Source organism: Pseudophryne corroboree, chromosome 2, assembly GCF_028390025.1.
Source record: "Pseudophryne corroboree isolate aPseCor3 chromosome 2, aPseCor3.hap2, whole genome shotgun sequence".
Taxonomy (NCBI): Eukaryota; Metazoa; Chordata; class Amphibia; order Anura; family Myobatrachidae; genus Pseudophryne; species Pseudophryne corroboree.
The window spans coordinates 235,955,541-235,969,852 of NC_086445.1; the positions used below are offsets into that span (position 1 = coordinate 235,955,541).

At 45.7% G+C, this 14,312-nt stretch overlaps 1 protein-coding gene across 2 annotated transcripts in view; it reads left to right on the forward strand.

The window, feature by feature from the left end:
* The window catches only part of LOC135011696 (retinol dehydrogenase 7-like), a 167,795-nt gene that overhangs the window by 38,369 nt on the left and 115,114 nt on the right, over window positions 1-14,312 (forward strand). The window lies entirely within an intron of this gene.

Below are 14,312 nucleotides of genomic sequence, written 5' to 3' on the forward strand. Positions count from 1 at the left end.
ACACATTGCGGCAGGCAGATTCCCCCTTTTTACACATTGCGGCAGGCAGATTCCCCCTTTTTACACATAGCGGCAGGCAGTCCCCCATTTTTACACATTGCGGCAAGCAGATTCCCCCTTTTTACACATTGCGGCAGGCAGATTCACCCTGTTTACACATAGCGGCAGGCAGTCCCCCATTTTTACACATAGCGGCAAGCAGATTCCCCCTTTTTACACATTGCGGCAGGCAGATTCCCCCTTTTTACACATTGCGGCAGGCAGATTCCCCCTTTTTACACATTGCGGCAGGCAGTCCCCCATTTTTACACATTGCAGCAGGCAGTCCCAAGAAAGAAAGAAAGAAGAATTATACTTACCCTCTCCACAGGCTCAGGCTCCTCGGTGCAGCTTGACGATTCCCGGGCAGGAGAGAAGGAGGAGGAGGGAGGTGGAGGAGGGAGCCGCAGCAGCGCTGTGTTATTGGTGGAGGCGCTGCTGCTGCTGCCCCTCTGCTTCACTATAGGCTGTTCTCGGAAAAGACAGCCTATAGTGAAGCAGAGGGCCAGCAATAGCAGCGCCTCAACCAGTAACAAAGCGCTGCTGCGGCTCCCTCCTCCACCTCCCTCCTCCTCCTTCCCCCGTACCACTGCTCCTCTCCTCTCTCCGGGCGGCTGTGCGCTGCGGGCAGCGGTTACCCGCAGCGCACAGCGGCATGTAATGAGTCAGTTTGACTCATTACATGCTTTTGGGCCCCTGGACAGAGGCGGGCCCCAGTGCAACGCACTGGTTGCACTGGCGGTAGTTCCGCCTCTGATCCACTGCACTATTATCACAGTTACAAATTAAGATAGACTGAAGTACTTCCTCTCCATATAATAAATAATGTGAATTAAATTCTCTGTGAGAAATTGGTTATAACAGTAAATGTTGCAAGTATCTGTACTCTGTGTGGAGCCTAAAGGCCCATATTCTTGGGCAGATGTGGGAGAGATGTGTGCTGAGTGAACCGCTCAGCACACATCTCTCCCCCTGCTCAGCACTGCGCGATGTGTGCTGAGCGTGCGGAGGGAGACAGGGGGGGGGGGGCGCTCATTTCACCCAGCTAGATTGGCCTGCATGCAGGCTCAATCTACCACTAGCGATAGCGATGCGCAGGGCTGCGCATTGCTATCGCTGTGGGGGTTACACACGGAGCGATCATGCTTAAAATCTAAGCAATCTAGTCAGATTGCTTAGATTATCGCTCCGTGAGTACCCCCCTTAAGAGTAAACAGATTGCTCTAAAGGTTATTATGTGTCAAACTCCTGCCACCCTCCTCAAATTGTTATAAAACTACTCACTATGTATCCCAAGCAGCTGCATGCAGGGGCATAGCCAGAACTTTGTGGGCCCAATAGCAACATTTTGAAGGGGCCCCCATCACAATGTTTTTAGAGAGACCCTTCTCTGCAGCAGTTGTTAATTTTATGCCCTTTAATAGTGCCCTAGTTAATTTTCTGAACCATGGTAGAGCCTTATTTAATGTTATGCCCCATAGTAGTGCCCTAGTTTCTTTTATGAATCGTAGTAGTGCTTAAGTTCACCCTATGTCATATTTCAGAGCTGCCAGTACACATTATGCCACACAGTACCCCCAACTCACATTATGATATATAGTGCTCCCCGTACAGTGCCACGGTTCATATATTATAAAATTACAAAAATGCCCTCCAGTTCATATTATACCACACTACAATGAGCAAGTCCAGGGGCATACCTAGATATATTGCAGGCCCCAAGGAAGAAGATTGAAAGGACCCCTATGTACCACCCAATCACGAAAATGTATATAACACATAACTTTGACAGGGAAGGTGGGCCCCTCTGAGCTCTGGGTCCCATAGCAGCTGCACTGCCTGCACCTATGGTAGCTACGCCCTTGGCTGCATGTAACTAATACTGAATGTTATCAGTGGCGTTTTTCTATTCACTAGCAGGGAGCGACGTATCCCTGCATATATTTTTACATAGATGCCTGTGATGCACTGAAAACAGCATAGAACAACTAACCACTACTATAGTATATAAAGCCACTGCCTCCTCTCACTGAACGGAATACTATCACTGACAACATTCAGTATCCAACTACATGCAGCTGCGTGTGATGCATTGTGAATAACATAACTAATTAAGAATTACTGTTACAGTGTATTAACGGACTACCTCTCTTTATCAATATACAGCATTTAGTTACATGCAGCCATTTGGGATGAATAGAACGCAATATAGCTACAAACCATTACCCAAATGTATATAGCAATCGCTCCCTGCTAGTGAATAGAAAAGCGCCACTGATAACATTCAGTATTAGTTACATGCAGCTGCACAGGATACATAGTGAGTAGTTTTGTAACAATGGTGCAGATGTATTAACCTGGAGGAGGCATAAGGAAGTGATAAACCAGTGATATGTGCAAGGTGCTAAAGGCACCAGCCAATCAGATCCTAACTGTTAATTTACATATTGGAACTGATTGGCTGGTGCCTTTAACACCTTGCACATATCACTGGTTTATCACTTCCTTATGCCTTCTCCAGGTTAATACATCTGCCCCATTTTGAGGAGGGTGGCAGGAGTTTGACACATAATAACCTTTAGAGCAATCTGTATACTCTTAGGCTCCACACGGAGTACAGATACTTGCAACATATAGTTACTGTTATAACCAAGTTCTCACAGAGAATCCAATTCACATTATTTTATTATATGGAGAGGAAGTACTTCAGTCTATCTCACAGGTACTCAAACTCGGTTCTCAGGACCCCAGACAGGGCATGTTTTCCAGGTCTCCTCATAGAATCGCAAGTGAAATCATTTGCTCCACCTGTGGACCTTTTAAAATGTGTTAGTGAGTAATTAATACACCTGTGCACCTGCTGTGTGACCTGCAAAACATGCACTGTGTGGGGTCCTGAGGACCGAGTTTGAGAACCTGTGGTCTATCTTAATTTGAAACTGTGATAATAGTGCAGTGGATCCCCTTCAGAAATCTCCCACAGTAACCCTATATAAAATCATTTTCTTTGTAATAACTAGTTGTGTCATATGCAATTTAATTATAACACATTATGCAACAATGCTGAATTGCTATTAAACGAATGCTATTTGAATTAAGATTACATGCTACAATCACTGTAATAAAAGGCGGAGTATGCCAACAGTGACATATGACAATATTTACCTTGACAACGGATTCATATATCCCACTGATAGCGCTGACAGCGAGGACTGAGCTTTGACCAGTGATTAAATCATTTAAAATCAAATCTGATGCCTAGGGCAATACTCACTTGAGGGTTAGTCAATAGAATCAACGTACTGTACTTGCTGCAATACACTAGAGTAGTATATACTACCAGCAGCAGTCCTTTGGAGTCGATTGATTACCTATGAATTCAGTGGGACATAATATGTGGGGATGTGTGAAAGGGGAACACTAGCCAGCAGCTCATAAACTATCCAAGTATCTAAGTGAATTACTTCACACACAGTGGAAATTTTTCTGAATCTAATATCTTAGACTATATTTGAGAACTTGGAATGGAACTGATACAAGTAACGAATAACTGCAACACAAGTATTGGAAATTAGCCTTTATTTATATCGACAAACCATCTGACAGTACACACAACATAATTAGAGGTCATTGTACCCATTAATTAACTACTGTATATGAGCAGTGCACGACAAATTAAGTACAGTGTGTATTTTTAATATATGTTACACTTTGTCTTGTCATTGTATGTTGGTTTTTAATATTTCACAGTTATAGGTCTCTTAATAATAATAGATTAAAAGTTATATTTTATGTATCCCGTTATTTTTGTGCGGCACACAAGACCAATCCTTTTCCCTTCTTTTGTGAATAAGTTTCCAAACATTGGTAACAATACAGTGTGTGGCAGCACCCCCATAACTGAATCAAATTTATGAAATAAAAAATTATATGGGTTGTAGAAATATATTAGACATCATATTACTGGTGCAGTAGTTTTCCCATTCCCTTTTGCCAAGAATAGATCTAATAACAAAAATAGCATCTGCACTGCCTAGCCATAGTCTGTGTTTCTATGAGTGAGCATGTGTGGTCATGCTGCTCACCTTTCTGTGATACAATCACTGTCCTATTACATACTAACCACTGTCCCGATTTTTGTGGGACAGTCCCATCTTTTTGGGGTCTGTCCCGCTGTCCCTCCTGCTGGCCGCAGTGTCCCGTGGTGTGGGGCAGTTGGGAGGCTCCTGATCACTCGCTGCTCTGCTCAGCTCAGTTGGGAACAGAGCAGCGGTGAATAGATGTGCGCACAGCGTCTATTCCAGTGAGCTAGAGGGAGAGGGGGCATGCCATCAGCTCACAGAGCACTGGCCATGCCCCCTCAGTGATGAAAACGGAGACGTGGCTCGTGATCACAGACCCTCTGTGAAGCCATGACCCTTCCCCATAGGCCATGCCCCCTTTTCAGGCGTAGGCGTGCTATGCATGCAAAGATGTCCCTCGTTCCGGTCCTTTAATGTTGGGAGGTATGCTATTAGTCCAGATGTCCAAACACTTGCTGCTGCTTCTGGTACTACTGGCACTTGAGCATACTGCTGGTGTTGTGTAGGTGCTGCTGCAGCACTGTTGTTATTCAGCTCTCACTCAGCAATACTCATGAGTCAGTACATCTCTGCTGCCACAGGGGGTCACTGCTGTGCTCAGACATGGAGTGGACTCACTCTGTGGAGCTGATTGAGCTACATTGTCCTGACGACTCATGAGTAATTCTCCTTGCAAGTAGCTCAGCAGTTCAGTGATTCATTACAGATCACTGTTCAGCTCACTGACTCAATGACTAATACAGCCATATGAGTCAGTACAGTACCTCTAAGCTACCATGTGTGGCACTGCTGTGCTCAGGCATATGCATTGGTTGTATGGAGCTTATTGAGCTACATTGTCCTGACGACTCATGAGTCACTCTTCTTGCAAGTAGTTTACTGATTCAATACAGATCACTGATCAGCTCCCTGACTCAATGACTCATACAGCCATAACAAGTCAGTACAGTACTTCTAAGCTACCATGTGTGGCACTACTGTTCTCAGGCATATGCATTGTATGGAGCTGATACTAAACTGCATATAGCCATGATTCATTCCCCCAGTATATTAGGTGACAAGCTACACTCCCAATCAGCCAAAGACACAGTGTTGAGTGCTGCATGCTATCCTGTAGGGTCTGATTACTCCACACAAGACATAGGGGGATATGTACTACATACTTGCCTACCTGACCCTCTCCATGGGGGAGAGAATGCTCTGTTCCTGGACTTTCCTGGTAATGTATGATTGCCCTCACTTGTGGTGAAACACCTTTCTTATCAATTAACTAGCTCACCACAGGTGATGGTTACTGTATTTTAAAAGCAGGAAAAAGTGACTTATTACATTACTCTGCACTCGCGCACGCAGGGGGGGGGGGGGTCCGAGTACCCAGAACCCCCCCCCCCCCCCTCCCGATTGGCAAAATTATTTTCAGAAACGGAGACGGCTGTGTCTCCGTCTCAAGACAAACCGCAATCGCGTACGCGGTCACAGCTGCTGCAGGGAGCTCTTGTTGTCAGAGCCCTCTGCATAGAGCAGCGATGTCAGATGTGCCGCAGACCGCCCAAGATGCAAGCAACCCAAATGTGCTCGGGCACCGCAGCCGCAGTGCTCTTCTGCTGCCCGGCCCGTGACCTGCTACTGTATAGTGATGCGGTCACGCACACTTCATCACCTGCCAGCTCGCCTGCCCACCCAGACCTGCTTCATTTGTTGTGCTCTGCTGCTGGGAGGGAATGCTGCATCCTGCTCCTCACTGCTGTGATACTGAGAGGGAAACTTGAGCTGTATATTGAGGTTGGAGCCAATTTTTTTTTTTATTATTTGATTGCAGTGGGGGCCAGTTTTGGGATGAATGTTGTGTGTATGTGTTTACAATGTGTGTAACTGCTATGTGGGCACAGTGTGTGGCATTACTATGGGGGGGTTACAATGTGGGGAATTGCTATGTGGGCACAGTGTGTGGCATTACTATGGGGGGGTTACAATGTGTGGAATTGCTATGTGGGCACGGTTTGTGGCATTACTATGGGAGACAGTGTGCGGTGTATTTACTGTGGGTGACAGTGGTGTAATTACTATTACTATGTTTTATTGCTGTGGGTGTAAATGTATTTGTTTTATTTCTGTTGATATTTGTTATTAATTATATATTTATATTATATTTGATTTAAAAAAAAAAAAAACAGACAGTGTGCCTTGGAAATTTTAAAATGTTTTTTAGTGTGCCACAGGTTTAGAAAGTTTTATAATCGCTGTTCAGGGGACCTGACTTCTCTCAGCCAGGCTCCGGGTACAGTATGTGTGTGTGTGTGCAGGGCCAGTGCTAGGGTGTTCGGCGTCCCCCTGCAAACTATAAATTTGCGCCCTCCCTTATTCCTTTGGCGCGCATCGGGAAAAGGGGTGTGGTCTCACAAGTAAGGGGCATGGCCACACAATAGTACCCCCATTTAAAATTACGCCAAAATGTAGTACAATCTTATTACTCTTATACGTAATGCCCCACCCGTAGTAGTAGCGTCCTTATATGTAATGCCCCCCAGTAGTAATAGCATCCTTATACATAATGCACCCACAGTAGTAGTAGCATCCTTATACATAATGCACCCACAGTAGTAGTAGCGTCCTTATACGTAGTGCACCCCCAGTAGCAGTAGCGTCCTTATACGTAATGCACCCACAGTAGTAGTAGCGTCCTTATACGTAGTGCACCCCCAGTAGCGTCCTTATACGTAATGCACCCACAGTAGTAGTAGTGTCCTTATATGTAGTCCACCCCCAGTAGTAGACGCGTTCTTATACGTAATGCGCCCCCAGTAGTAGTAGCATCCTTATACATAATGCACCCTCAGTAGTAGTAGCATCCTTATACGTAGTGCAGCCCCAGTAGTGGACGCGTCCTTATACGCAATGCCCCCCCAGTAGTAAAAGCGTCCTCATACGTAATTTCCCCCCCTAGTAGTAGTAGCATCCTTATATGCAATGCGTCCCCAGTAGTAGTACTGTCCTTATACATAATGCCCCCCCTAGTAGTAGTAGCTTCCTTATACGTAATGCCCCCCAGTAGTAGCATCCTTATACGTAATGCCCCCCAGTAGTTGTAGCATTGTTATACATAATACCCCCCCAGTAATAGTAGTGTCCTTGTACATAATACCCCCAAGTAGTAGTAGCTTCCTTATATGTAATGTGCTCCCAGTAGTAGTACCGTCCTTATACATAATGCCCCCCCAGTAGTAGTAACGTCCTTATATGTAATGCCCCCCCAGTAGTAGTAGCATCCTTATATGTAATGCGCCCTCTCCCAGTAGTAGTAGCATCGTTATATGTAATGCCCCCCCAGAAATAGTAGCATCCTTATACGTAATGCCCCCCAGTAGTAGCATCCTTATACGTAATGCCCCCCCAGTAATAGTAGCGTCCTTATACGTAATGCCACCCCTGTAGTAGTAGCGTCCATATACGTAATGATGCCCCTGTAGTAGTAGCGTCCTTACATGTAATGTCCCTCCTAGTAGTAGCGTCCATAAAGCGCGCGCACACAGACATACCTCGCACACACACACACACACACACACACACACACACAATTCACACATATATACACACTCACCATATACACACACACACACACACACATATACATTTCTCTCTCACCCTCCACTTACCAAGTCTGGCTGGCCGTCACTGCAGTGCTTACTCTCCCACTGTTCAGCTTCCTGGTCCTACATAGCTCTGCCCATTTATCCGCCCCCTCATGCCATCGTAGCTCCACCCCCTATTCAGGACCCGCACTGCATACAGCCGCTGTCACACAGGTGACTGGGGAGGGGAGGAGGCTTTTCATGCTGCCGGTGCCGCTGCCTGTCATACAGTGACAGGCACAGCAGCTGGTAGCAGGGGGGACAGGACGGCGCAGCAGCAGGGAGGGGATGCAGAGCAGGGGGAGCGCATCTCTGTCCCAGCGCCTCCCTGCACTGCATCCCTTCGCTGAGCGGGTAGCGCCGGGCCTGTGTGTGTGTGTGTGTACAGTATGTGTGTGGCATGTTTTGTGTGTCTGTAATGTATACGTGTGTGAGTGTGAGAGAGAGCCATATACAAAGAAGATACATATTTTTTAAACACATAATAAAAAAAAAAATATATATATATATACACCTCCCCCCCCCACCCATCTCCCCCCCCCCCCCCTCCCAGTAAATTATGTGTTTGCCCCTGCTCTGAAATTGGGTCTTTCACTTGCATATTATGAAGTAAAAATGAGTACCAACAATGGGATTAATATTGCAGAGATAAAAATGTCACTATAAGGTTGCTATATAAGTTATTGCTTTTCTTAAATATAAAAAAATCTGATATGTTATTAAACATATCTGATCATTTGAACAAGATTATTACTCCTACAATGAGCTAGTATTAGAAATACCTACTCTGTGTGTAATAGTCTAGACTAGTTCTAAATCCATTCATTCCTTTCAGTCTCAGAGTCAGTGAGTGAAATGATGATCTAAATGAACTAATCTTCTGAACTAATCTTTTGAGTGAACTAGAGCATAATGAACTAATCACCAAAGTCAACTAGATTTCCCGTCACTAGAGGTAATGTCAAATATCAAGGTAGGGGAGACATTGGGTAACAGAGATCATAATATGGTCTCATTCAAAGTAAGTTTCCATAAGCAGCAATGTAAGAGCTTGTCTAAAACTTTTTAATTTTAGGAAGGTAAACTTTACTATGCTTAAGAATGTTCTAAAGGACATAGATTGGGAAACATTGTCTTAAGGGTAAGAACGCTATTGAAATGTGGGATGCTTTTAAATTGTTGCTAGAAAAATATATGCATGAGTTCATACCCACAGGCAGCAAAGAATACAAGTCGGATGGGAATATGGGATCCTTTCTCTACTACACAGGTTCTCAAACTCAGTCCTCAGGAACCCACACAGTGCATGTTTTGCAGGTCTCCTCACAGAATCACAAGTGAAATGATTTGCTCCACCTGTGGACCTTTTAAAATGTGTCAGCGAGTAATTAATACACCTGTGCACCTGCTGGGTTACCTGCAAAACATGCACTGTGTGGGGTCCTGAGGACCGAGTTTGAGAACCTCTGCTCTACTATATTCTGTGCTAGAAGAGATGATCTGCTGAGGGGCAGGGGGTTATTCTATGCTATGGGGAGATGATGATTTGTCTCAGGTGGAGGAAGAATCTGTACTAGGGAGAGATGACCTGTTTAAGGAAGAGGGGAGTTATTTAGATCTAAAGGAAGATCCCCTATGGGGGAGGTGGTAGTCTATGCTAGAGGGATATGATCTATCTGAGGGGGAGGGGGCTATTCTATGCTAAGGGAGATGATGATCTATCGGGGAGGGGGGGGGAGGGGCAGTAGCAGATTCACCACAAAGCAACACAAGCACCCGTTTAGGGCCAGGCGTGCCACAGGGTGCCGTTGACAGTGGTATTTAATGGTAATTATTATTCAAGCTGACTGGATAATAACAGACAGTCACAGAGGTAAGAAGGCCCTTCTCGCAAACTTACACTCTATATAATTGGGGCTCACGTAAAGTTGGATGTATTTGTGTGTACTGTGTGTAAATATTAATTTCTGTACTGCACAAGGACATATAAAAGACTTGTGTCCATAGGCTGATTTCATCTTGAACTTACGGCTACTTGTGCTTTGAGAGGAAGAATAGGGTTGGGTAGAAGCCAATGTGTTTTCAGTGAATACAGAAAGGGCGTATTGATGAAAATGCAACAAAGACAGGGTTGAAAAACAGAAGCATATTTGTCTCTTGCTCAACCTACAGTATGCTCCAAAATATGATGATAATGATGTCTTTTGTCTGGTAAGGGTGGTAGCGATAGGCCGGGGGGAAGTGTTAGGGGCGATGGCATTCCTTGTTTTTAATAGAGCACATGTTCTCCAAACAATGCATGTTTTCCAGGTCTCCTCACAGATTCACAAGTGAAATAATTAGCTCCGCCTTTTTAAAATTTGTTAGTGAGTAATGAATACACCTGTGCATCTGCTAGGTGACCTGGATAACGTGAGCTGTTTGGGGTCCTGAGGACTGCGCTAGAGAACCACTGTTATAGAGTATAGCACGAATTAGCTATAGAGTATAGCATGAATGAAGTACCTATAATTGCTTTAAAATGTATTTAGTGAGTGTGCAGAGGATTAAATGTCACCCCAAGAATAATTCCTTAACTATTTCTGCTACAACACAAAACTTTCTAAACTTTTTAATGTGTTACATTAGGTCCAGCTAATATGACATGCTCTGACATTTGTGGGTGTAACTCCGCCTACATTAGATTAAAGTAGTAATCTGTCTACATTGGTATTGGTTCCGCCTACAGTTGATTTGGTGCCGCCCACATGAGGCCACTTCTAGAAATTTTTCCAGGGCCACTTTTATTTCCCAATCCGCCCCTGCTTGCAACCCATGTCTCCGTTTTCCTGCAAGTCCTACACTGTCACTCAGAATTATGAAAACCTGGTAACTCTTATCACATCAGAGTTAAACTGAAAATATGTTAACAGGTTTAAAGCTCACCGGCCAACTAACTTGTTGTTTAAAGATGAGACAGTCACCCAGGGGCGTAACTAGAAATATTTCTCCCCCAAGCCAAAACATTCTCTGGCCAGATTGGCTGCCAGTCCGTGAGCTCTGATTGGCTCACGAACCGGCACTTCATTTAACAGGTACACCGAAGCTGCCGCTGGAGACCCAGGAAGGACACACAGGAGAGGCGCCCGCTGTGCGATCCAGCTCCTTCCCGAACACACGTAGCAATCAGTGGCAGCGCCCCTGCGCCTCCAAGCCTCCACAGTGGCTGCGGGGGCAGGAGTTATGCCACTGCAGTCACCAAACATAGCTGCTGCAATACCACTATGGCCCCTTTCACACTAGGCGGCTTTTTGCCGTCCCGGAATTGTACTGTAGTTAATACTTCAGCCTGATGAGTCCTGTCACACAGTACGGACACAGTCCGGTCGCTGTGTACCAGCCGGATATATCCACTGAATAGGATGGCTGCCAGACTGTGGCCGTGCTGTTCCTGAAGGTAGTGCAGTGTGTGTGTGTGAATGGGATCTTTCACACACACCGGGTTTTTGTAATGATGATGCTGCGCACAGCATTAAACACGGCTCAAAGCATAAAAGGCACTGCCGGCCGTCAAAACCGGCTAGTGTGAAATAGCCCTAAGAAATCAGCTGCCAAAAATTCAAATAAACGAGTTGAGATTAAAAAATGTTAATTAAAAATTAACCAAAATACACAAGCAGAAATCCACCATCTTCACCAATTCCAGGTTTGGGGTGCACACCTGTACTCACAATTCCCAGGTTTGGGGTGCAAAGTGGCATATGATCAAATTGCTTAAATTAATAGTAAAGCGAGCTCAGCACTCACCATAGTAAACTCACTCCCAGTAATACATAAATAATGTATTACATAATACATAAATATATATATATACTAGCATTTGCCTGTGGCTTCACACTCGTGGATGTCTGTTATTGCTCAGAGGAGCTAATTTTAAAGACAGTAGTGCCATCTAATTTGTGATGTATATTTTATATTGCACACATTGATCACAACATTTCTATGCAAACAATATTTACAGTTTTTCCTTCAGGGATTAACACAAAAAGATTCTAGGGGTTACTAACTCGTGAGCAAGCCACATAAAGCTGCCCATGGGAGACTCAGCTGGTTCTGAGATTTACATCTACAGCCCTGAGCAGAGGCGTAACTAGGGTTTTTGGAACCCAGGGCAAGATCAATAATGGCGCCCCACCCCCCCAAAAAAATAAAAATATATTTTTTTTAATAATAATAATAAATAAATAAAATGATAATAATAAAAAAAAAAATACAAAAGGAAAGTATGTGCAGACGCCACCGGTGTCACTGCATATAAAGATGTCAGGGTGTGTATATACAGATGTAGGTGCAGTGGTCAAAGTTGAATTTTTGAAGGCGGAATGAAAGAGTGCAGATAGCAAGGGGCGCGGTCACTCAAAAGGGGCGTGTCCGTCAGTGTAGTAGGACCCCTTATACTATCTAGTACTGGTGCCCCTTTCACATTATAGCACACGGTATGAGCCGAAATTCACATTATAGCACACAGTATGAGCCGAAATTCACATTACCCCACACGGCATGAGCCGAAATTCACATTATAGCACACAGTATGAGCCGAAATTCACATTACCCCACATGGTATGAGCCAAAATTCACATTATAGCACACGGTATGAGCCGAAATTCACATTATAGCACACGGTATGAGCCGAAATTCACATTATAGCACACGGTATGAGCCAAAATTCACATTACTCCACATGGTATGAGCCAAAATTCACATTACCCCACATGGTATGAGCCGAAATTCACATTACAGCACACGGTATGAGCCGAAATTCACATTACAGCACACGGAATGAGCCAAAATTCACATTACCCCACATAGTATGAGCCGAAATTCATATTATAGCACACGGTATGAGCCAAAATTCACGTTACAGCACATGATATGAGCCAAAATTCCCATTATAGAGTTAGGGGATCCTACCCCCAGAATTAACATGGCCTGTGGGGCACTATGATGAGGGGAGCCCACCCCCTTAATAGACTAACTGCAGAGTTTAGCAGCGGAAGGGCTGCAGCGGTTTCTCACCCCAAGCTGCAGCGCTTCTGCCACCTCCGACACTCCACATCTTCGGCACCACCCGGGATGCAGAGCACCGCACCGGGTATGCACCTTTTTCAGTGTGGTCTGCTGCGCTCCGAAGGGGTTCTTGTTTCATGCTGCAGGATCCCGATGTGCGCCTTCCTCCCCGCTGTTACTGTCACGGTAAGCATTAATATAGTTTACCGCAGAGGCCATTTTCTGAGGCATATGTGTTAAACCTCAGGAACTGAGATGCCCTTCTCACCATACAGCTGTGTGGCCGAGCCGGGCGGGGGGACAGCCAGCAGCAGCATGCCGGATATCAGCAGCAGAGGGTGCGGGCTGTACATACTTGAGGCAGCTGGATATTCAACAGTGCTGAAAGCCTCCGGAGCCCGCACCCCCGGAGCTGCAGTACACCGGCAGAGGACACCCATCCCCCGAACCCTGCGTAGCCCAAAGCCGGAGATCAGCAGCACGTTGAACGCGGAAGCAGAAGCTGCTTATTGCCGGTCAACATGCTGCTGATCTCCGGCTTTGGGCTCCGCACGTGCCTTACAGCCCCCACCCTCGGCTGCTGATATCCGGCATGCTGCCCCTGCTGCTGGCTTTCCACCCGCCCGGCTCGCCCACCCAGCTGGATGGTGAGTGAGAAGGGCATCTCAGTGCCCGTGGTTTAATACATATCTCTCTTCGGTAAATGGCCATTAGTACATCCCACACACACTGATTACACACACACAGACTGGCCACCCCCAAATCCTACACACACCCACTCAGACTACACACACACACATTCTCATACTTTCCTCTCCCCCACACACACACTGGACTGCAAAAAGTTACACACACTGACACTGTTCCACACACACACAATTAACACACACTCACTGTCCCACACACACAATTAACACACACGCACACTGTCCCACACACCAGTGGCGTGCGGTGAGGTCAGTGACGTGCGGTGAGGCACTACAGCCATAATGTCTGCCGAATCCTGCCGATGACCCCTACCGCCACCGAGCCAATGCCCGCCACTGCCTCTGAGCCGATGCCCGCTGCCACCACCAATGGCTTACAAACTCGCCCACCATCAACTGACCCAGCCCTCCTCCACTAATTTGCAACTCAGTCCAAAGCCGCCAATGCCCGCTGCATGCCTGCTCATCATACTTGTGATATATTGTACATTTTTATAGAAAAAAATAATAATTTGTGTTTGGGACTGGGAAGGGAGTGGGAGGAGGACATGAATGCAATTTTGTTGTCCAGGGCTTCCATTAACTTAATGGAGAAGGGTCTGAATGGGTTAAAAATGTAAAAAAAAACTGCGTGAGGTCCCCCCTCCTAAGTATAACCAGCCTCGGGCTCTTTGAGCCGGTCCTGGTTGTTTAAATACTGGGGGAAAATTGGACAGGGGTTCCCCGTATTTAGACAACCAGCATCGGGCTCTTAGTCCGGTCCTGGTTCCAAAAATACGGGGGACAAAAGATGTAGGGGTCCCCCCATA